Below are 25,403 nucleotides of genomic sequence, written 5' to 3' on the forward strand. Positions count from 1 at the left end.
CAGTTGTATTGACACTGAAGATGTCTCCAAAACAATAAAACTCCAGTAAGATGGCAAAAATAGCTGTGCCTTTATGGATGTGCATTTTGAATGCATAATCTTTGAACAATTGCATCTTCTTTGGCATCGTGTAGTATAGCAAGATCCATGATGAAGAGGCAGATGCAGTGATATGCGATATTAGTTCCTAGTTCACAAACACTGCGATAATTGTTTTGTTATGAAAATCACACTAACCTACAATGTTTCCTCTCTTGCTCTCCTTGATTATATTTTAAGGCCATGATTTCAAAAGCTCATACTGCATAATGTATGAGAAACAAGAGTGGGAAACAATGCTGAAATTGCAGGATAGGTGTTAAGTGGTCTTCACTACCCAATTCCAAACTTGGCTAGGGTTGGGTATGGCATAAAATGCAAGATTAGCACAAGGAAAATCATAAAGGTAAACTGATATCTTCATCTCAAATACTCTGCTCTTTTTAATGAGATGGATTAACAACTGTCAGGGAGGGGAGCATCAACTTATTTTGCTGCTGACATCGAGATATTTCCTTTAGTGATCTCTGATAGCAAACAGTCAATGCATAAAGATGTGTCCTTGTAAATACAATCTGTTTTATTGTCTCTTCTCTTTGGGTCATCTGCTACTTCTGTTGCCACTCTCTCTTTTTTTCCTAACTCTTTCCTTTTTTACAGTCCCCTCTACTCTCTATTTTTATAAGCATACTTTCATAAAATTCCTTTCTATCCACCCTAAGCTTGTGGATATGTGTGTCTGCTAGACTCCCATTTATTGCTGGCAGTGTTATTTTAGTCTTTTGCTGTCAGCTGTGCAAGAGGCTTCCTTTACCCGATTTGCTGGCATATGGCATAACCAGATTTCAGACTGCAAGAGAGCAACCAGACACGGCAACAAGTGGCTGAAAGAAAAGGATATTTCTGCTCCAATTTCAGGAAGAGCAAGGATTTTGATTTTTGTTGCTTTTTTTTTGCTTATTGCTTCCCCAGTTCTGGATGTAGTTTTGGAGTTTCGGTCTGAGTTTAAAAATCCCAAATACCTACATGAGTTAACTCTTGGATTAATCTGGTTAGTTTACTCTTGCTGTACTTCTACAGAACTGTGAAGTTATATACAAAAAATGCTATGAATTCTTATGTTAATTTGCGTTTAATATGAGAATAAATTAATAAAGTCCCAAAATTTTCTTTGGAACTTTATCTCTTTGGAGATGCTGAATCATTCTTTTGAAGTAAGAGCATGCTTGCTAGATTTCAAAGAAGATAATAAAGAATGTTAAAATTTGCTTTAAATATATAATTTATATGCTATGAGTTCTCTAAAATGAATGACTGTGGGTGTACATTGAGAAACAGTATTTCTAAGGAGAAAAAGAACTAATTAAATCCTCCAAAATGTCACATCAATGATTAGAAAAGGTTTTTGTTTGAAAAGAACAAAGGCAAAAAGTGGTGGAAAGTGAGCTGTTCATAGCTGAATTTATGGTTTTAAACCTAAAAATAATAACTAAGAAAAACCTTGTTCCCCTCATTTGAATAGATAACTTATATCATTGACTTTGCAGCTAATACCAAGAAATTTGTTCATTTGCATTTCATGTAGAGAAGCCAACCCTGCATTCCTTAGGCATCTGTTTAAACAAAGGGTGATATCAGATCAAGGGCAAAGCTAAAACTGGAGTAATTTGCTTTACATGGAAGAGGTAAATAAATATCCCACTGTAAAGTGTGATGGCAACATATGACTTCTGTCAACCTAGAGCTGATTTAAACAGCTCCTGAAACCTTAATCTGCTTCTTGTCTCTCCCAGTTGCAGTTTGCTCTCACTAGTTGTCCTAATCAGTCATTTTTAAGACCTTGCTCTCAAATAGGCAAGCTGAAAGAGGAAAAATGAACCCTTGTACTTCTAAGGTGCTCCTTTTAACGTACAAAATGTGTATTTAAACTCTAAAGAGGCCACACAAAGAGCTCAGCAGAAGAAAAGGTGAGAAAGCAAGTTTTTAAGGGTTAATAACAGGCATTCTAAACAATGCTTTTTGTAATCAGGAATTATCCTTGGAATTGCACAGTTTTCTTTGATCCTTTGTGCATATCTTAAATTTCAGCCAAGTAGCTTTTAATGGGAGAGTTTTTCTGGTTTTTGTTTCCTTTCGGTTCTCACATTAATACAAGGGAATGTGTTTCAGTATTATTTACAATAACTAATCCCAAGCATGCGATACTTCCAGCTAATGAGCAATATAGATTAAAGGCAGATGTTTGCTGAAACCATGAATTTGGCATTTATCTCATAGCAATATTTAATCTGTGCTGTATGTTTACTTCTTGGAATGATGGTTGCCAAGTGGTTGCGGTTCTCTTCTGTTGTAGTTTAAATTTTAGAAAAGGCCTCCATCTTGGAACTGCAGACTCATAGAATACCCTGGGTTGGAACAGACCCACAAGGATCACCAAAGTCCAGTTTCTGTCCCTTCACAGGATGCCCCAAGAATCCCACCATGTAACTGAGAGCATTGCCCAAAAGTTTCTGGAACTCTGTCAGGCATGGTGCTGTGACCACCTCCCTAGGAAACCTGTCCAGCGCCCAACCACCCTCTGGGGGAAGAGCCTTTTCCTAATATTCAGTCTAAAACTCCCCTGAAATCTTGTGCCCTTCAGACACATAGAAAAGCAAAACTGATCAGTGTTTCATGCATTTATCAGAGAACACAAGGAGGCCTGAGATCCAGAAGCTGCTTGAGGCTGAAACTCAGAAGGAATTTGATTCTGGATAAACCTGGACACTTGTAAAATGGCAGGAGTGAGTCAGATGGAGTTGAGCTGTTCTTCCTGACACTTTAATGATGTTGAGTATGTGTTGGCCTTCTCCAGCAAACAGAGAAGCAGGTGCATGTGGAATTGGAATAAAGAGGTCCTGGGGGACAGGGGGCAATTGGTCTGATTACTTATCGTCATCTGACTGTGCACGAGATGCTCTAGAGCTGTGATCTCCTCTCAGAGCTCAGGTCTAGTCAGTGTCAAATGCTGAGAAGTTGGTTTGTGTTGTGCTGTGTGAACACAAGATGGAAGGGATCCCCAAGCAAACAAGATATCAGAAAGCACTAACTTAGGGTCAATATTTTTTGATTTCTAATAGAAGAATAAAAGGAAAATAAGAAGTAAGAAAAAACAACTTGTGACTGGAAACAAACTGAGGCAGAAATAACCAGCACTAGTTTTAGCTGAACAATAAGCAAAACTATGATATGAAAAGAAAAAAAATAACCAAAAAACAACTTAGAGGCATTGACACAACAGGAATTATTTGGAATTATTTTAAGTTAGAGGCAGAAGCAGAGAGATAAATGATTAGAGCAAGCTAGGAGAAAATACACTTGGGGAAGCTTATTTTGTCTGATGACATTGGTGAACAGGATTGCATTGTCCCAGCTTAGCTTTGTTAACATAGAGAAGAGATTGTAGTGGGATGATAGGAGGTTTTTCAGGGGCATTGCTGCTTTGTGCTGCTAATATTGGCCATATACTAATCTAAAATTACTTGCCATATGGGTACATTATTTTTTTCTTGAATATCAAAAGCTGAAAGACTGAAAAGAGATCAAAGGAAGATAAATTATCATGCTGAATTGTCTGCTTTGTTTCTACAGCAAAGGCATTCTTTAGAAAAGTTGAGTGAAAGGAGGAAAGGAGATTGATGGACATTTTACTGTTTTGATATTTTCTTCAGGAACTTTATTCCTAGTTTTGTTACTGAGGCTATATCTTGCTTGGTGGAACAACTATGTTGTTTACTTGTTTATTGAGATCAGTAGGATTGGCTACCCAGGGGCAGGTATTGAAATGAGCAGTGGACAGCAGAGAGCCACTCCACCCACCTGTGTGGGAGTGGGAAAGCACATTTGTTAACTCAGCTCTAAGGACCACTTGTTGAGTTGATAGCAGGAACCATTAGCATGCAAAGATTAATATATTCCCTATGCTTTACCTATCAAGAAGTGGGTGGTTGGAAAAATACCTTATCGTTGCAGAAGGCTAATGACTGATTACTGATGTCATTATAAAATCAAAGCTACAGACAGGTTTTTTTCCTTTCCTTAGGTGAAGGGAGGCTATAAGGTACAGCACCCAGAACAGCACATCCCTGTTGCCTTTTGGATGGTTATAATAGATAGCTCTGTTTTGCCCAGCCACACATTGCACTGCCATAGTTCTGTGAACTGTTTGCTCTTTATTCAACAGATAAGCACCCATGACTTTTTTGAAAGTAATACAATAATAACATCAACCTTTACAAATTAGGACAGTTATTGCTTTCAGAGGAATGCTTAGACTCTACTCTGAGGTGTGCTGAATGTTAAATAGTCACTAGGGGGATGTAGGAGTTCTGGATGGAGTTTGGGTTCATCTTGAATGAGATTTTATCATAGCATTAAAATGCTGCTTCATCAACGGCAATTTTTGAACTTTACCTGAAAGTACTGCACTCAGTGTAATATGAACTTAAATACACTCTCCTTGGCATTTCTTTTGAAAGCTCAGCTGGGCTTTTTGCCTGAGCAGTTTTAGATCAGTTTTAAGCAATAGATCTTTCAGATATAGTCCCACACGTGGCCCAAATTCTGGGAAATGTTTACTCCTTTACCATGTCATTCTTTGTTTTAATGAAAAGCATCTGAAGATCATTGTCATCAGCAGACCTTGAACTGAAATGCTAACTGCATCTGGAAGGAAGTTTTTAACCTCCACTTGTGGCACATAGACAGCACTGACTGAGGGATTGTCTTGTCCATTACTGAAGGAAGGGGCAAGAAGACCACAGTGTAGTCTGCAAGAGCAACAACTCCAAGACAAACAATACAGAGAGAGTTCAGCTCAGTACCAGTCAGAGATGGATTTGCAGGTATGTTTTAGTGTTCTCTAGATTGCATAAGTTCTTCACACCTGTTGTTCTGTTTTATAGAATGCATGATTACATTTTAGAAAAGAGCTGAATCTCTCCTGCAACACTGAAGTCCATTTACAAGCTGTCTACAGGCTCAGCTGCTTTTCATTTACAGCATAAAAAAGAAGGATTACTATTAAAGGACAAACCCAGGAAAAATGATGAGATACCTACCAAGAAAATGGAGAGAAAGTATGAGTTTGAAATGTTTAGCAGAGAATAACACCAAGTTTCATGGTCTGATAGCTATGGAAATGTGTGAATTTGTGCCTGGTGGAAGCAATGAAGACTTATGAATGTGTTCATAAAACACACATATCAGATACAAACTAAGGAATAATTCTGTTGTTCACTTCTCACTGCTGTAATTCAAGAAGAGTTCTTAAGAAGCCTGGAGGAAAACATGGAAGTTGATTCAAATATCCGAACAAGCCAGTTCCAAGTCTCTATTTGCAGATGCTAGCTCACGGGGTTGCTTTCCACTAAAAGGTTTGATGATCTGTTCTCCTTGCTTGAAGGCACCTGTTTATGCTGGGAAGTCTATACCAGAATTTGGCACTTAGCAATCCCAAACTCCAAAGTGATGCTTCCTCACGTTGTTTTACCTCAAAAGACAAATTCACTGTCTGAAATTTACTGAGGATTCTTAGATGGTACTGTTACTGGAAGAGATTAATGGCACTTTCTGTTTCTAGACAGATATATTCCAGAACAGAGAGTGTACATAAAAATATTTACAGTGCTAAACTTCTGTGAATAACATGTTTTCTGTGAGAAATAAGTAAGCAAGGAACTTCATGATTATGGCTAGTATTTATGACCAATGATGAGAGCAGTGGGCTTAAAAATGATGGTACAGCTGACTGCAAAGGAAGCGGGTTCATTTCTGCAGCACACAAATAATGCTGATAATTCATTACACTCCAAACTGTCAGCTACAAGGTAGTTCTAATTGGATGTTTATTCTTTCTCCTACAGATCATAAAAGCGTGGTGTATATCAGGGCTTTATTTCTTCTTGCAGTGTTAGGTTCTTTGTTGCAGTATTAAATTCCTGCTGCCTTGAGATTTCATGTACTTTGCCTAGACTTTTAAAAATACTACCAAATTTCATTTCTTCTAACTTTTCAGTTATACATGAAAAGTAACCCAAGGGTTTTTTAAATGCATATTAAATGTGTGCAGTACTTCTATTGTCCATCATCAAGGTTGTGATTTGTATTTAATATGAATAAGTAAACTTAGCCTTAACTTCATATGCATCTGTATTGTCTTCAGTAAAGCAGGATGGAGTATTACATAAGGAAAAGAAAGGGAAGTTTGGATTATGACACACATATATAAAATATTGATTTGGTCTTGATTCAAAAGGCCTCAAGTAATGCTTATGTTTTGTGAGGCCTTGCCTAGGCTATTTTAGTAAACTTTGAAAATTTGACTTTCCAATTTACATGTTGATAGGTGCTGCAGTGTTTATGTCAGGGGCTTAAAGATTGTTCCAGATCTCCTTCAGCATTCTGCCAATTAGAAGACCTGAAAGCAAAGGCTTTCTGTAGGAAAAGGGAATACAGGTGACCTGGCCCCTGATCAGTAACAGCTGTGTTAATTACCCAATACAGCCTCACCCTGATGAGTCACACCTGTAGCCAGTAAAGGTAAGTGTGATTAAAGGGAGTGGGGCTGCTGGTGAGGGGAATCACGGAGGAGGAGGAATCATCAGGGAGAGGAAAGGATCATGAAGATGTAGGATCCTGGGGGGAGAGAGAGTCATTCTAGTGAGGTCAGTGTGGGTGTGCAGTCAGAGCCTGTTGTTGAACCTGCAGTCACAGTCTGGCTGGGGAAAAGCTGCAGTCACAGGCTGCAAACTGATCCCTGCAGTCAGAGCTCAGCAGGAAATAAGCAGCAGTCAGAGGCTGCAGGGGAAACCTCCAGCAGGAGCTTGGTGCAGGCAGAGTCAGTGAATGGTTGGGGTCAGGATGGCTGAGGTGTAAAGAGGAATAAACCAGGGCCGTTTTCATGCTGTGATAAACAAGGAGTCTGTGTCTCAACCCATATCTACTCTCTAAAAAGAGGGGTGCTGCAACAGCTTTCTATTTTGTGATTTTACTCTTGTTCAATTATTTTATTAATATATTGCTCTCTTTGAAGTCCACAGGAAAAACCCTTGTGAGTTCCATGGGAGATAAATTGAAATTTTTCTTTGGTTTATTCACCGAGTAAATTTTTCCTGCATTTTTTTTCTAATATTATAGGTATTTTTAAAAACTTAGGTCCATGTGCAGTGTAGAGAAAAGTAATGGTTTCTTTGATTGTTTCTGTCATAAGCTAGTGGCATGGTTAGTTTTTTAGGCCTTCTTAATGATCTAGGTTTTTGTCCTAGACTAAGCAACTTAGACTATTCAGATATTTTCAGAAGTAGATGTTCTACCACACTTCAAAGGACAACTGGCACAGAAAAAAACCCAAACAAAATAATCATTTCCTACTCTTATTCTCTGCAAGGGATACTATATGTTAGCTTTTAGTTTTTAATGAAAATTCTTTATTGCTTCTTCCTTTTTTTAAAACTTTAGAATGAAGTTTTGTCTCTTTGTTTCTCTTGGCTTTTTGACGGGAAGTTTATAACCAGCATTAGTCTGTGAGAAGTTCTACATAGAATATTGCTTTTCTATTTTAGAAATAATTTGTATGGGTGACTATAATAATTTTAATGTCACATACTCACAGAAAAAGCTTCAGGGCTATAGAGTCTGACAGCCTTTAGGATGAAAACTCTAGTAGCTATGACATAAAGGACCTTCTTTATATATCTTGTTATTACACAGTGATAACCAGCTCAGGTTTGCAATGAGCAACAGTAAATCAGTCACCTCCACCCACGCTTGAGCACTGTCAGCAGCTTGTTTTTCTCATCCATTTAGTACTGGTTTCTTCAGGCCCTGAATGTACCCTAACAACTCAATAGTTAAGACATCTGGTTAAAATAGTGTAGCCTATGGCACCTAACAAATCAAAGTAATGTAATAGTTCTTTTTGCTCCTAAAGTTTTACAAAAATGGGAAAAAAGAGTAACAAGCAAAAAATACCTCTCTCAAATATCTGGCAAGAATCTTTTAATAAATGGGAGCATAGGAGAAACACAAGAAATATTGTGGTTTTGAGTGAATAACTCTTCACATCTCTGAAACATGATTACATTCCAAGTTAATAAAGCTAGAACAGATATCTACTCATGTTTTCCCTCTTTCCTGCTTCCATATCATATCTTCTAATGTTTATAAGCCTCTGTCATTAAAACCTCTCACAAAAGAGGTTTTATTTTGTCAAATCAAAGTGAAAATTCAGGTAGTATGATTGTATACAGCTGCCTTAAAAAGGCCAGCATCTGCTCTGACGATCTGACCAACAGTAGCCTTCTTATGTGCTTGGTTACAACCATAGATAAGGAAAATAATTGGCAGGCTACTGAGGTCCTTCTGGCCCTTGCCATCTGTGATGCCCAAAATGATCACAGTGCTAATGATGTCCTTCCCTTTGCTGAAATAGAGGGTTGTTGCTGTTATAGTCTAAGATTAAGATCTGTTTTGGGTTGTGATGTCTGTGTGGCAATTTACAGTTCTTTTGGCAAGGAAAACTTTAAATGGGGATGTATATGTAATGTTGTACTACCATAACAACCTTAAAGGAGCTATAGGTTAAATAGAAAATTGGGAATAACTTCTCTGGCATTGTTTCTTCATAAAGGAGGACAGAACAGAGGTTGCTTTGGTTTCTTGTTTCATAGCCTTGCAGAGTAACATGATGTAGCTTTTGGTCTGTGAGGGGCGAGACAGGGCTCAGAAGTGTGGGGAAACTTCTCGGGTTTTGTAATTTGTGCAATTCTTTAATCTCTGTTTCCTCTAGTAACTATTTTCTGGCAAATCAGTTCAAGTGATTGGTATTTATTCTTTGATATCAGCAAAGCTACAGGTCTAAAAGACTTCTGATTCTATTGCTTTTGCTGTTCCTCTATGATCATCTGTTTGCATGACTGACATTTATAGTCTCAGGAGGACAATGAAACCAGACCATTCATGTAGGAGCCAGGGTGCAAGCCTGAAAGTGGAGAGGGACATTTCATAAGGGAATGTAGGGGCAGGACAAAGGGGTTTGGCTCCCAGCTGAAAGGGGCAGGTGTTGATTAGATGCTAGGAGGAAATTCTGAGGCTTGTGAGACACTGGAATAAATTGCCCAGAGCAACTGTGGGTGCTGCAGCCCTGGAAGAGTTTCAGGCTGCTCTGGATGGGGCTTTGAGCACCCTGGCCTAGTGAAAGGTCCCTGCTCATGGCAGGGGATTGGAACTGGATGATCTTTAGGGTCCTTTCCAGCCCAAACTAGTCTATGTGTTTGTTTCTGAAGATTTTTTTCCCCCTGAGTGTCCTCTCTTCTTTGCTCAACTTCTCTGCAACACTCAAGTATGATAGTCTTGGTAGTGACCTGAATTTGTCCACTTGGATTGAGGGGGATCTAGACTACTGAGCAAGGCAGGATTTGGTTCTTTTTGCTCTCAGTCTTTCCCTTTAAGGACCACACCAATTAAAACCTAAGAGGAATAGATATAAATGAGAGAATTCAAATATTTTTTGCTCTACTTTTCCTCTCAAATAACGTCCTCATTCCACCCTGAGGTTACCACTGCTGATGGGGGGAAAAAAAATTGTCCACAGAAGAAAGATGTCACATTTTCTTCGCTTCCCTTCAAATACGATGTAGCAAATTTAAGTTGAAAATAGATTTGCTTTACATTCCTTTTATTTAAGCATTTCAGTACAGATTATGTCAAAAATATATCACAGAAGAACTAGAAAGCTTCCTATGTACTGAGTATTTTCCTCTGCTGTTAAAAAGTGTCTCACTTTTTTAAAGAAAAATGTTGCATGCAGAAGGGATTTTGAAAAATGTCCTTTCCTGACTAATATATTATATACACATAATTTTATTGCATTTAAAGTGGTATAACTTGATTTTAGAAAAAATCTACCCTGACTTGATCAAACATACTTTACTTCACAATACCCAGTAAGTAAAAAACCCCATTCCTGCATAATAATTTATTTTTAGCTTTCTCTGGTGTAGACTCTGCTATGGTGCCACAAAAAAAAAAAATTAAAGTGCCCTTAATTTTACTTGCTTTCTGCATCACCTTTGAAAAACTCATAGCATGCATTTCAATAGCCAGAATGTTTTCTCTTTGTCTAGAGTGTGCTCTGTTTTGCAGATGACAGCTGAGCTTGTCTAATCAAACTAAAATTGGTACACCTACTGAACAAGGCTGAGCACTTGTTTATGATCTGAACCAAAGTCCAACTTTGGATGCCTGTTGTGAAATGCCAAATAGATAAAGATGCTTCCTGACACTGAAATGAGCTGCAGTTTTGCCTAAGGAAGCACTACACGATTTGCCTTGTTGCTTTAAAAACCAGCCACACAAACATGAAAAACATGCTCTTGAAGCCTGAAAGCTTTATCACAATTTTAAGTTTCAAACTTGTGCTAGATGAGTTTGTGTCTGCATCTTTGAGAAACTCTAAAAAATAAGGCTCTGGATAGCAGTCTGCTTTTCCTTTTCTTCAATGATTTCATACAATTCCTAGATTATCTCTCTTCCCATCCTCCCTGTCACTGTTTTTGACAGGGACAAATGGCTGAGGAGCTGCATGCAATGCAGTTGTCAGCTCCAACAAGATGCTGCAGAAAGGAGTATGGGAATAGCTGTCAGTAACAACAACAGTCAAAAAAAAGAGTTTATTTCTGTTGGCCACTCATGCAACATCTGTGAATGAAATCTATTTGCTCAGATTCCTCAGAATTTTCCTTCAACTGTCTTAATGTTGCAGTAGGCAGGTTTAGTAGGTATTTTTTTCTTGTGTGGGTTTTTTTCCCCCACCTGAAGTATTGAAGACTTAGTATATGAAAATAATAGCTGAAAAAAAATCCTGGACTTGATGTTATTTAGAACATAAAACTCATACAATTTCCCCAAGTGTTTTCCATTTTCCTTCTTGCTCAGAATTCATTTTCTATTTATATTTTGGAATTTAGCTTGTTAGTTTCCTAGTAAAGTTTACAAATAACTCTGAAACCATGTGAAAAATTAGCATTTGTTTCCTTTACTTGAGAGACTAAGCTGATGGAACATTTCAGTAGCTTTGTAATGTCTAGAGAAGACAAACTACTCATTTACTTGAGTTTTGTGTACCTGTTTTGGAGTTTGATTGGTTTTGGTTTTTTATTTTAGTCGTGAATGGAAAAGGCAGCCATGCTAATTAAATTTTTGCATATTTCATACTTATGCATGTAATTATCCAGAGTTTACTGATTTAAAAAGCTGCCTGCTCCTGACTTCTACCCTGCATGTGTTTTTTCTCTCATGATTTTTCCACTCTGGGCCATAAATTGTCACCCGGAACTGTTTTCCATCTTGTTTTTAAAACAAGAATACACCTGCTGCAGACAAAACGCCTTTGCTTTGATTCCAGGGGCATGTTTTGTTCTGCTCTCTAAATGGCCATTCTTGAGGTTTCTCTACTGATTAACGTAAAATGAAAGGCATCATTCATGTGCTGTTAAGAAAATAATCAGGGAGGAATGATAGATGAGTTTCCTGCTTTTCCACAGACACTACGTGCCCTGTCATTGGCAGTACTGTGGCAGAAGCCCACCAGTAATAAAAGAAATATGGCAGACGTGAATTCCTTGCCTTTCAACAGAAAATGCTTTGCCCCTAACTTGCACGTACCATGACTGTCAGATTAATGTATTGGATTACCCCGTTCTGGTGTTTCTAGAGGACACTTTAATGGGGAGCGCATGCCACAGACACTCCCCAAAGTCAGCGTGAGGTTGTGCATCTGTAAAACGTGCACAATTTCACAAAACTCACCGCGGCTTTAACCAAGACCAGCGCGAGTGCTGCTACTACTATTGTCTTTAGGAGTCGCTTCCTTGAGGAACGCGGAGTTACTAACTCTCGCTCCTCACTTTCCCAGCTGCTGCCCCCTCCTCCCGCCTTCTCCTCCGCTCTCTGTGGCGCATCCCGGCCCCGGCGGGAGGCAGGGGGAGCCCGGGAGCAGCGGCGGTGCCCGGCCCGGCGGCGAGCCCGGCAGCGGGCGGGTCCGCTCCCTCCTTCCCTCCCGCCCGCCCGCGCTGACGTCAGGAAACTTTCGGGGCGGCCGCGAACGGAGCGAGAGGCGCGGGGAGGCGGCGGGACGGGCGGCTCCATCCCCGCAGGTACGCGGCGGCACCGCGGGAGGGAGGGAGGGACGGGGGTCCGGGCGCCTGTTGAACGCCGGGCAGTGCGGGGAACTTGGCGGGGCTGTGCCCCGGTCCCCTCACCTGCCCGGCCGTGCCGCTGCCGCGGGGGCCCCGTGCCCAGCCCGGCACCGCACGGAGCCCCGGACACCCGGGCTGGGCTCCTGGAATTTCAAGCAGCTGCGAATAATGAGGTGGCTTTCATTGGGGGTCGGGTGTTTAGCCCGCTGTGAGCACAGTGCGGGCTTTATCCGAGAGGAGGTTTTGTTTTCCTGGGAGGCTCCGGTGGCACCCGGCGGGGCTGGGCGGCTCCGAGCAGAGCAGAGCTGGGCTCGCCTCGGGGCCGCTCTGCGCTCCTTGCTCTACAGGGGAGGATCTCGGGCTCCTCACCAAACCCAAAGCACCGAGTTAATTTTAACTCCGCGTGTGTCGGGAGGGTGGGGTGCTGGAGGAGTTTGCTGGATGGATCGTGGTGCGAACAGAGGAATCTGAGCGAGGGCTGCAGCTCTGCCTCGGAGTCGGGGAGGGACATTCAGGGAGACGTTCTCAGTCTAAAAGTTGTGTGACAAGTAGGGGAACGTGTAAAAGTATGTTGCTCATTTAATTTCACTGTCCTTCTCATTTATTAGGGGGCATCGAGAGTCAGTCTAAGGCCCGTAAAGGTTAATTGTATTCTTCATACAAAGGAATTGACTCCCTTCCGAAGAAATAGATTTCTGGGGTCTCTTTTTGAAGTCTAAGACACTTATTAGATTCTAATTTAAATAGCATGCAACTTTTAAACTTTTCAGTTCCTACTGTTCCATTGCAGTTGCAAGTTCTTAAAAAGTCATCTTTATGAAAAGAAAAAGTTATCATAACTAAAAAGATGTTAACCCCTCTCAATAAACTGGAAAGCAAAGGCATAAATGAAGGTGATTATGAAGGTGCTTTGAATGTGCAGAGATTCATGTAAAATATCATAGCAATATATTTGGGTTTTTTGGTATAAATATAAATAAGCATCTATATTTGTGTATTATGTGACTGCTTCTCCTTTTAGAAGTTATTTTCTGTGATTTTCTTCACCTGTGTGTTAGATGAACATGTAACCTGAGTGGTACCATTCAGTTGTAGGGATAAGCGTTATTTCAGAGCCACTTAGGGTGTCAATCGTAGTAAGACAAAACCATTCATCAGAAAGGAAAATAATATCTTTTTGAAGGTCAGAGTTCTATTTTTGTGGTCATTTCAGAATGAACAGTAAGTTTTGCCTCAGAGTTGTAGATTTACTTGGCAGATTTGTGATGCAGTAGTATGTCAGGTACAACTTCAACTATTTGGAGATTATCCACCTGAACTTGGAGAAAGACACAACAAAACGGGGGAAATAATTTTGTGGCTATTAGCCATACACTTTTCTGGGACACACTTTAAGTGTATGAACGCGTTAGTGATTATAGATCTCGTTAAAGGCTTATGTTTACATGAATGGCTTGAATAAAAAGAGTAGTTTAGGGATTAAAAGCCTGGTGTTATGGCACAGTGTTGAAGGATGCAAAGGAGAGTTTTTGTTTATACTTTCAGCAGAGCTACAGTGACAGGAATATCAACTAAAGGGGACTGGAAATAACCAGAAACAAGTACAACTCTAGTTGCCTGAGAAGTTAGGATGACGTGATTGGGTGTGTCTTGTGAGTGATGAGTACAGAAATTAAAATTATTGCAACAGTAAACTGTGATACATTGGTCTGTGTAGAGCATTTTAAATCTCGGAGGAATTCTTCTGCTACTGGAGGAAGATGTGGTTAGCAGGAATGGGAAACAAGAGGGGACATTATACAAACTACTGGTTTGTGCTGCCTCCTTAGTCTTTAGAGGTAACTTTGTGACCTTTTTGTGAGTTTTTCTGGAGTTCAAAGATTGTGCATCTGCTGTTCTGCAAAACACTTACCTGATGTGCCATTTCAGATTTTCCTTTACAAGCTCATTACGATTTGCTAGTCTCTTGCCTGTAGACAAGGTTACTCGTGGTTCAGTAGCAGTTTGTAAACATTGCTTGTAATGTACGATGTTTGTAAACATTGCTGGATGCTCTAAAACTCATAATCAGGAGACTTATAGGAAACACTTGAGAGGTCAAATACAATAAACTGGAATTTGTATTACAATTACAGAATTAGTTTTTCTCTTGAGATAATCCCTCAAGAGTGTATTGCTTGAGCATGTCAAGAACATAATTAGAATTACCAGCTGAATTAATTAAAGGACATCTTCAGCTTGAACTGGAGAACTGACATAGCTTGAAAGAGAACAGAGGGAAACGACCTTATCACTAAACTTTGGTCGTACCTAGTATGGCTTTTGTCAGGATTTTAATTCTGTCATTTTTTCAAGAGAACAAGTCTAACACTGAGAGCCGAAGTCCACCAGGTTCTGTTCAAAAGAACTGCAGGTCCCTTGGAATTTTCGGTTATTATCAGTAGTGGAATGTGTGGCAGAAGACGAGTCTGTGTTCCCAGTACATCAGCTCTTGAGACAAAAATATCATTAGTTCATGACTTAATAGAGTTGTTGCATAAGAATATGCTAATTGGGCACAAATAAGCATTTTCCCCATCGCCTTTTTTGCCTTACTGTAATCTGATTTTTGAAGGGATAAGCTCCTTCAGAGACTCAGGTTGTAATCCAGAAAAGAGCAAACAATACTGCCCCTGTGAGAGCACACAGTGCCTCTGCATAGCTCCCTAACAATGTTCTCTTTGGTTCTCTTACCTTCAGAATGTAACTCTGCATGCAGATACATCTGTCAATATCTTTGGAAGTAATTTCCTTCCTAGTATCTCCTGAATCCCTGAGATCAGAATGTTGGCTTTGTTCATGCAGGTAGCTTTGCTACCTCGCTGCCAGTGCTCCCCTGAACATTCCCTGTGAGTTAAATGCTTAATCAAGCTGTTGAGTGGATTTGCTGTTGTGGGATGGCCAGCTACTGTCGTTGAATGTGTAGCCTTGATCTGGATTACATGGCCCGTGTTGGTTAGGGCTGGGAGGAAGGAGGAGGTAGATTTACTCAATTATCTTCATTTTGTGGTCTGTCCTCAGGGCACAGACCTGAATGCAGAAGTGGCATCACTGCCCACCCTTTCAGTCTCAGGTATGTAGCTGTGGACCTTGTCTGTGCCACTCTGTTTGCCCAGGGGCACTGGAAAGACTCTGGAAATGGTTGGTAGTGGCTCTTAAGTCTTAAAAATATTTTCTTAAGCATTTTAATGCACTTAAAATGCATTTTTAAGCCTAGGCTGCACCTCCACTGCACATACTAAGCAGGCAGTCCTCCCTTAAGGCCCCCTCTTGCCGTGTGGTTTCAAAGAACATTTGTTACACTAAACTGAACATCAGGAGTCTGAAGCGATGTTGCCACAGATTTTATTCCAATGGAGAACTTATCCAACTGAAAACACATCATGAACTCCCAGGAAAGAATTTCCACTTTCATTCCTCCCCTCCTCTGCCAGTTTAAGCAGATGTTCTTACCACGGCGCTAAGAGGGCACCCCAAATTGAAATGTGATTGTTTCATCAGGCTGGAGTGACTTACGTCTCTGATGTGTTATTACGTATCAGCCAAAGACAGAGAATGTAGAATTTTGTAGCTGAAGGAAACAAACACATTTGTGGAACAGACAGCACCTGGGTTTCTGACAGCCATCTAAGTAGTTTTTACTGAAGCAAAAAGCAGAACTGAGACTGTAACACCTACAGGCTGCTTGATAATTTGGCAAAAAGTACTGGAAAGCCTCTTAGATTAAGGCACTGGATTTCTTTAACTTCTGCAGTATTCCTTCTGTTTTGAAGGGCAGCCATTAAGAAATTCTGTCATTTTAATTCCAGAGTCTGATATATTCATCTTATTAGTATGTAATCACTTGGTTACTACTGCATTTATTTTATGTTGCACCCTAAACTTGCATATTCTGGTTTAATTCTGAGAACTGAGCTGTATTTTCTCCATTTACTATATCACTTGGAGTTATAAAGATTCAGCAACATCTGTGCAGCCAAATGTTTTTCTGTGTATTCTGTCAGCAATACCTGATCAACACCCTTGCCTTTCAATGGTGTGCACCAGTGTAACTTGGTAAACAATTCTCGTATTAAGGCACTGGTTGGAGACTGCAGCTGGCTCCACTGATAGAATTAAGGTGGGAGACTTTTTTGGTTGGTTTTTTTTTGGTCAGAAATTAGAACTATAATCTGTGGAAATTGTTTAGGTATTCTGGTTATTCCTGTGCCGTAGCACAGTATCCTGAGCAACACAAGGAAATAACATTTTTATGTTGAAAAGTATGGGACTTCTAAAGCAAAACTTTCGGCATTCAAAAGTATGTGATGGCTGTTTGTGGCTTACTTTATTGCTTTGTGGAGAGGTGTATGTGGATACTTGAGTGCTTGGGAATAGATATGGATGCAGAAGCCTAATCTCTTCAGTCTTCTCATAATTCCCAAAATAACATGGTAGCTGTAAAACTGCATGCAAATTCCTCCTCATTCTTTTCAGATAGAGTGGAAGAGTGTTTTGAGGGCTGTTGGGTTCTCTGGAACATTTCAAGATCTCTAATGTGGTGGTGTTTTGTTTTGTTTTTTTTTTTTTTTTTTTTTTTTTTTTTTTTTTTTTTTTTTTTTTTTCAATTCTTCCTCTGCTGTCTCCATCCCATTAGTTTTAATGGGGAAAATTCTGACCAAAGGTAAAATGCAACAGTACCACAGTGTGCAAAGCAGAATCCTGACTACTACCTGTTGTGACATTTAATATTCTATTCTGTTTCCATTTCTGTTCTTTTACGTGCAGATGTCAGATCTTCACTTTCTTCTAGGCAGAATGGGACTTTAGGCACTTGAACATTGTGCTTAAACTTTCCAAGTGATCAACCCTAAATCCCTGTAACCCTTAAAGGCTTTTTCAGAGATCTCAGCAGTCTAGGCAAAATCAAAATTGTTTTCCATTAGACAAAAGGCTGGGGATGAGATTTCTCCTGCTGTGGGGGAAAGATGTCTGGAAGAGAGGTGGTTGCCCATTCTCCCCTTGGTCTTAAAACTCTCCTTGTGTCAGGGGAGCCTGGGGAGAGCTGGTTTCTTTCCAGCTGCAGACTGGGCTGGCTCAGCTTTGGGGTAAGTCTCTTCTGTGCTAGTGCTGGCAATTTATATGTGCTGCCCAGAGTAATTATTTGTTTTCCTGTGCACAAAGGCATTCCTGATATTAATGAATATATTTTCTCTTTTGTCAGTTTGAGAGCTTTTATTTTGAGGTGTGTGTCTGTCTTTGTGCATCTTTTAAAGAAGGTATCTCTTGAAACAGCTGCATTTTTTTCTTAATCTGTTGTGAAATCTTCTGGAACGTATCACTAAAGTGAGGTAATGAGCCTAGATAAAGGACTGTGTTCCCAGTAAAATAGATTATTTTTCCTGCAGTCACATCTCAAAATGTTGTTTGGAACAGCAATCATCTTTGCATGCCAGTTACATTAGGAGTTGTTTAAGAAAGTTTTTTTGTGTCCTCAAACCTATTTTTTTAAACGTTTGTCCAGGCCATCTTTCCAAATGCCTTGCTGAGCAGATATGTGCAGTCTCTAATGCTTTCTTCCTACACGCCGTGTTGGCAGCTGAGTGCATTCAAAGATCATGAGTCAGGTTCCCTAAAAAAAAGTAAATTGTAAAAATAATGAGATTTAAAATACTATAGGCTCCTTGTAAACATTTGGTATTGTTTTCCTTCTTTAAAGCTTTTTCTTTACACAGGTATGTAGATCTGAACTTTTTTTTGTATTGAAAACATTTTTTTTTTCACACAAACTCCAAATTTTAGGACTTGCGTCTTCAAGAAAAAGTCTCTTGTGAGGCTTACTCCACAGCTGAAATCTGTAGCTGATAGCTTTTCTCTTTTGTCTGCTTCCTGATTGATAAAGTGGCAGAACCATCATTTCCAAAGCTGTGGACACTTGGGATTAAAGCTGAACAGTGATCTTATTTTGCAGGGTATCTCATGCCCAAGTCATACCTGTTGTAGAGTAACTGTAGTTAAGATTAATGTGTGAAGACTTTTTAAAACAAAGCAGAAAGTGAGAAGTGAAGTGTATATGGTAAATGATGCTGAATCTTTGCTCAGGATAGAAAATAGCAGCAGGGGACTGATGATGTAGCCAGCAGAAAGTTTGAGACATTAACCCCCACCATGGTGCCCCTTAATCTGTTTCACATGTGTAAGCTCTAAAGCACAGCCTACTGTGGATTTGTAAACACAAAGGTCTTTAATGTCTGAGATAAGGACTGTCTTTTTCTTGATTCAAGCAGCCTAAAAATTGCATTACTAATTTTGTAAGTTACATGTTGCATTAATATTCAATTTATCATGTTGTGCAAATGGGCTTAGGATGGAAGAAATACTTTTCCAACAAATCGTGCCGCTGGAGCTGTTACTAATTCCCTGATCTTTCTGTGCCATATAGTAATTGCACTTAATTGTTTGCTTTTGCTATGTTTTATGGTGTGAAATGCAGTATGTCAACATTGCTGAACAGGTACCTCAGTGTGTGTAATGCTAATGTTCTTGAGAGAATTTCTGGGTTTTACCTGACTGGATGAAATGGCCCGTGTGTAGCTATACGTTTTCTTGTAATCAGAGTTTGTAGTTTTTTCTTGGTGATGGGTTGGTTTTGTCTTTGTACATGTTTTTGTGCAGGGTGGTAAAAGAAGAGAGGGGCTGGGCCAATGCCTGTGGCTGGGAAAGGGACATGTAAAGTAACCTCTTCTTACACAGCCACCTAAAACTGTTAGAGGTTAAAATTCTTGTTAAATTGTTAAATCCCCTTCTACTTCAATGGGGCTCTCCACTACTAATTCTACTTCTTATTCTTTAAAAAGTATATTAGGTTTCTTTGGAGACCAAACGAACTCACCAGAAGTGTCCTAGCTTGTAAAAATGAGTCTCCATCTTCCCTCCCATCCCATTCTGTGAGGGGAGCTCTGTTTCTGGTTTATCCCCTGTGGGTTTGAAATTGTACCTAAGAAACCAGCCAGTCTTGGAGAGGGCACTTGGGAACTTTAGTTCCCCGCCTAAGTTCTCTCAGGGCCTATTGCTTCTGCACAAAAATACAGCAGAATCAGCAAGCTGTGCTCTAACCTGACCATACTGACTGGTAATCCCATGTGTTTGTCACAAGCACTCTGTCATTGACAGCAAATGCGATAATCTAGAAGAGCATATCAGCTATTTATTATTTTCTCTTTCAAAATTAGGTACATCTCCCAGAGGTCTTGGTTCCAATCCCCGTGTTTTACGGCTGAGGATATTTAATTAGCTATTAAGCGGTTAGACTGGTTTTGTATGAGTAATTTTCTCTGCTATGAAGAGTAATTCCTGAATCCAAACCATTAGCTGGCATTTCAGCCATGCCATACTGAATGATGTGCTTGCGTGGGTAATACCTCCAGCTGTCAGCACAGCTACATGGCTCTTTTATTACTGGTTTTGACTGAGATGGCACGAGACAGCTGGTGGCTACAGCCACTGCAAATCTGCCAGTGTGGGAAGCTCAGAGCGAGCAGAGCCTACATGGGAGTTGCAGTGATCTGTCAGGAAACTGAAGTGCAGTTGACAGCACCGTTGATTAGTTCTCTTAGAAACAAGCAGGTGTTTGCTTGGCTTTGGTGCTGATTGGCAACCAAAAATGATTTAACTGCACAAGTGACAGTGCTGCTGCAGGGAAGGAGGATTTGTGTCACGGTAGGCAAGGATAGTGTGCTGTACTTGGGAGAAACTGCTTTAATGTCTGGTGTTCTGTATGGTGTTTATTTCTCCAGTCTTGCACAGAAGTGGAAATGCTGGTCATTATCCATAGCAGTAGATGTAAAATTGTCACTCTGCTTAGATTTTTGCTTTTCTTGTTGGGTTTTCTGAGAGGGAGAGGGTGTGACTACTTATAACATAATAACCAATATATAGTAACTATTATATATTTATATAATTCTTAATATATAACAGCAACAATATGATGTCATGGCACCCTGCTTCATGTAGCCAGCTAATTAAAATAGATACATAAGAAATAAATTATTCTACATGGACATTTAGTATTAGATGGCAAACCTAGGCATGTACATGGTAATACACATCATTACCTGTTTCCTGTATAACTGACAGCTTGCAGTCCTCTCTGTTTCCAAAATGTACAGTTTGCACCATGAATTTTAACCCAGCCTCAGATTCAGAAAAGACTGACATGCTTTAGTGAGCAGTTTGCAGTCTTAGCCTTGTTTTTTCCCGAGGTTGAATCTAATAGGATAAAGGATATCTTTAGAGCAAATGTTATTTTGTTGAACTAGAATGCATTTATAAAATCTTTATTTTAATTTTATTCTCATATTAGTCTGTTTTGTCTTTTAAATGCTCAGATTTCATAAATAAAGCAGTGACATAGTCTTTATTTTTTTTAAATCTCCAAAGACAGAAATCTAGTCACTAGATGCAACATCATTTGCTTGCATGTTCTGTTCAAAGCTAGGTAAGAAAATGACATAGAGCTAATACAGATGAGAGGTGGTATTGTGTGGCTAAAGAGAATAATTTTCAAGTGCTCAAAGATGATGCACTTGATGAAGTGCATCATGTGTAGCCTGGTGTCAGCCAAGGTGATCATTTAAAGTGGAGTAAAAAGCTACTTCTTCTGGAGACTCTCTGACAACAGAGGCTTTTTGTGGAAGACTGTGTGATTCACATACTTTGTGTGTCCAGATACCTTTGCTGTCCACTGATCCATTTCAGGATTTCCTCATCTGTGATACTTTTGGCTTGAATCGTAAATTCATTTCAAACTCCACGCCTGGAAGAGTCTGGGCTACTTCAAACAGAAGTGCAATATAAGAATGAACAATCATCATCTAAGCTCTTGACATCCAGAATTCAGAGCCAAGTCATGTTTGGATGACTTAAGGATATTGTACTTTAATATGTAGCATTTTTCTTACCATTCCTGGAGGATATCCTGAGTTTTTATAATTTAATGGCTTATGAAGAATGCCTAAATAAGACTTTCTCCTCCTTCCCATTTTGGAGTTGTGTTTCCTGTGAAGCATTGTTAGACTTGATTAGGATCTAGGAAATTTTTGAGTAATGAGTCAGAAAAATAAACAAAATCTGAGAGAGCAAAAGGTGGGGAATGGAAAAGACTTCTGGTTTAGATGAGTTTAAATCCTTTTGTCTCTAAACTAGAGGTATAGTTTCCCTCTCCTGCACGCACACCTTTTCCTTCCTTTTTCCTTGTCCCTCTCCTCCTCATGCCTTGTACTCTCAAAAAAAACCCCAGGAGAACAGTTGTGTTGTGCCTTGCTGAGACAACTTCTTGGGTTGTGGCATATCTGTGGGATATATCTGCTTCTCTAAAAGGCCCTGAAGGGAAAGCTTTCAATTGTAACAAATCTGTCCTGTAAAGGATGGAAAGCAGTAAATATGCTTATGGTTGTAAACACTAATGATTCCACAGCAGTCCCTTATGTACCTCTTAATCAGAAAATTATCTTTGTTGTGACTTTATGTGCTTTTAGTTTGGGATTTCAGGTTTTCTGACATTGTAACTGAGCCGCGATTAGAAGGTATGAAGAAATGGACCATAAAATAGATGTTTAGTGAAAGATAAGTAAAAGCATACTTGATAGGATTAGTGGAATATATTTGAGATGTGTTATGTTGCTGGCATACCCGTGACTACTTAACTACTGAAATAATCTGTTGCTATTTAATCCAAATCAATTCCATTTGCTAGGTCATCTGGAAGTTACTGAATAAGTTACTTAGTTGCTTAGCCAAATGGCAGGGGGGAAAAAAAAAGTCAAACTACTGAAGAAATATGCCTTGACAGTAAAGAACATAATAAAATGCTAAGGATCTCAGTTCTGAAAGAAATAAGTGGTTGGCTGGAAATAATTGCTTGAATATTTTGAATTCATTATGGTGAATTTTGCCAGATGCTTTTGAAGAATATTTATGTATGTTATTTGCTGTGGTATTTCTTGTGCTTGCTGCAAGGCATGTGTACTTCTGGGTAATTTGATCCTGTTTGTTTATGGTCTAAATATGTTTTCCCCCCAGACAGCAGCATTCAATTGTGTATTATTTCAGCTGCTTTTTGGAAAACGTGACACAAATATAAGTCTCAGGCAATGTTTGTCTAAGGTGGAATTGTGTTTGTCTAAGGTAGAATCGAGTGTCTTCCTTCTTAGCTGACAAACTTGGTGGAATCTTGACAGATCTTGACAGATTTCTGAAATTTGTGTTTCACAATATACCTGGAACATTTTACGAGGTAAGGTCTTCAAAGAGATTTTGCAGCTCAAATACATTTGTAGCATGTCTGGAGTAAGCAACTTATTAACTCTTCTCTGAGCCTCTGACACTGTGGAAGGGGGAAGGGTGGGGGAGAGTGTTTTCTGCTCACTCCTGTCTTGTCACTTATCTGGAAATGTGTCAATTATTTGAGTCTGCCCTGGCATGTGGATATTAGGAAAACTGGTATATGGGGGAAAGTACTGGCTAGTCAAGAGCTGAAATGTGAAAAATTGCATTGTGAATGACTGCTATTATACGGTTATTAGTTCTGTTTTGCATGGATGTAGGAATCCTGCTCAGGTCTGTTTGACTTCTCAGGATGTCAAGAAGTTCACCCTGTAGTTCTGGAAGTCATTTAGAGTGAAATGATGCTCCTGACATGGTAGTTGAAGCATTTCTCCACATGTTCCCATCCTTTTCTTGTCTGGTTTGCCTTTCTTTGGGTAGTGGCTCAGGTACTCTTGGTATGGCATTAGGAACTGGATCGGGCATGACCAAGAACTGGGAAGTGGGAGGAATAAATTAATTTAGATGTGTTCAGTCTAAATTAGGCAGTCTAATTTAGACATGTTCAGTAATTTAGACACGTGGAGCAACAGAGCAAGATGCAATACAGTTGCTTTTCTGAGTAGATACAAAACCCAGGCATTGGTTCATCATACACTGGTTTCCTCAGAGCTTGCAGTGTGTTTCATTGTTGACCCCACCAGAACAGATTTATCCACATGGACATAGTCTCTATCTGGCCTTCACTCATGTACTTTTATGCTCCTCAAGGCACCTCACTTTATTAAGTGAGGATGAATGGTGCTGTAGTGCAGGAAAGCAGAAAGCTGCTTGTTACTATATCCAGTTTATTTAGCTTTGTCATGAATTTAGGTTCCTATGTTCGTGTATTAGGAAGGTTTGTTTTGTTTTCCTGCTGAGCACTATTGGAAAAAAAAAACAAAAAAACAAAACCAAAAAGCTTTTTTCTTGGTTCTCACCTCCCTTTAAAAATGTGGAATGTATTGGCTTTTGAATGCACCCTATCTATTACCTCAGCTATTTATTAATTAATAAGAGAAAAGAAACAGAAGTTGCAGCAAACAATGTGGTGGCTGTGTCTGTCCAGTTGCTGTTGTCCCCTGCTCACTCCCATTTAAAATATGCTAAAGATAGAATTTTGCCTTTGAATCTCCACTTTTGTAAGGTTTATCATAGCATGGAACAACATGCCAGAAATTAATTGTCTTTTGGCAGATCTGTTTACAGTTAATGGTGTTGGTGGTGCTCGAAGAGAGGGGAATTCCAATGTTCAAGGGACTGACCTTTAAAAAGAAGGCAGACCATTTAAACCAAGGTTTTTTGAGCTAGTCTCTAGAGGAATTGAGCTGCAGCAGAGCAGTTCCATTTTTCCTTTAGTGTCTCCCCCTGGCAATGACTTTGGAACTTGTTGTAGTCCTCCAATAAAATTTTCATGTATTTCACAAAATCTGATGAATTGTTAGAAAATAGAGATTGATGTCAGTGTCCCTGTAGGAGACATGCAGCTGACTGGAGGATGATGTGGTTGGAACAGTGAATTCTTGCTCATCACCTAAATCTGCTGAGTTTTAGTGACAGTTACCCGTAATAAAATCTCTGATAAAAAGTCTTTTTTTTTTCTTGGTCATGAAAATGAATCCATTAAGCCCTGTCATAATGGATGCAACCTTTCCAGCACTTTGTTTTGGAGTTCCCTTATAGGTGCACAGCATTGTGAATTTTATTGTGAATTTTTTATCTTACTCATGCAGTTCAGTCATCTCTTTTATTTATCTTCTATTTTTATCACATTTTTCACATTATTTTCTTGAAACATTTGTCTTAGCCCTCTTCAGTCTGCTTTTTCAGTAGATGGTCTTTTACTCAGTTGTGCTTCAGCAGAGCTGGCATGTCACATCCAATATATGTACAGTATACATAAATTTCCTTGTTTTGCCTGTGTCTCTTCAGTGTTCCAGATTTTTTGAGTGTGGGCAATCAATCAAGTAGCTTACCTGTTTTTCTATGGAATTCTCAGTTTGCTGTAGGTGGCCTCTATGCATTCCATATGCTCCCAGCATCTGCAGCCAATTTTTCTTCTTACAAATATTCCTTCAGAAGTCTGGACAGCTTTAAAACTGCATAGTTTGGTTTTGTTCAGATGTCATTTCAATATTATTGGTTCAGTAATGTTCCAAATGACCTCTTCCTCTATCTGCACAAGATTCAGACTTGCCAGTTTTGGGGTGCTTTTTTTTTTTTTTTTTTTTTTTTTGTGTGTGTGTGTGTGTATTTGTTTCTGGGGGGTTTTATGTCTTGGCGTGCTTTGGGGCTCTCAAATGAAATCAGAAACTCAAGGAGAAAATTTTGTGTGCTGCCTCTGTCTGTTCTCCCCTTGCAAGCAGCAATGTAGTGTGTCCATCCAGAGGCTTTGAAGGTTACTTTTATTACATGAAAGAATTTTAGGATCTTGTCGTTCATTGGGTTGCATCATCATCTGTGCTTGTTTGATTGGTACCTTCTCTATACAGTAATTCTGCTGCTTTTTGTTTGATGTTTATTAATTTTGTCTATGCTTCTAGGGATTTTTTTTCTTCTTACAATTCATTTTAATAGGATAAAATTTTCCCACATTAAAATTTGCTTTCATGTGTTTTTTGGTTACCTGTTTCAGCTCCTCTTTTATTTTTCATTTTATATTCTCCATTATTCCTTTTATGCCTCAATTTCTTCACCATATTTTTGAAACTGAATGTGTGTCCATCTGCATCTCCCAGTTCATTCACA

General features: G+C 39.4%; 1 protein-coding gene across 5 annotated transcripts in view; it reads left to right on the top strand.

Moving 5' to 3' along the window:
• The window catches only part of GULP1 (GULP PTB domain containing engulfment adaptor 1), a 167,556-nt gene that overhangs the window by 9,536 nt on the left and 132,617 nt on the right, over positions 1-25,403 (top strand). For 2 of the 5 annotated variants that reach the window (XM_083865455.1, XM_083865459.1), the window contains exon 1: positions 12,137-12,233. The exons of 1 other annotated variant lie outside the window; for it this stretch is intronic. The gene's annotated coding sequence lies outside the window, so the exon portion shown is untranslated. Of the gene's footprint in view, positions 1-12,136; positions 12,234-15,364; positions 15,388-25,403 lie in introns of those variants that run through there. 2 more of the 5 variants (XM_083865458.1, XM_083865457.1) reach the window with 2 other exon arrangements.

This window comes from Zosterops lateralis (assembly GCF_965231275.1).
Source record: "Zosterops lateralis genome assembly, chromosome: 7".
In the NCBI taxonomy this organism is placed as follows: Eukaryota; Metazoa; Chordata; class Aves; order Passeriformes; family Zosteropidae; genus Zosterops; species Zosterops lateralis.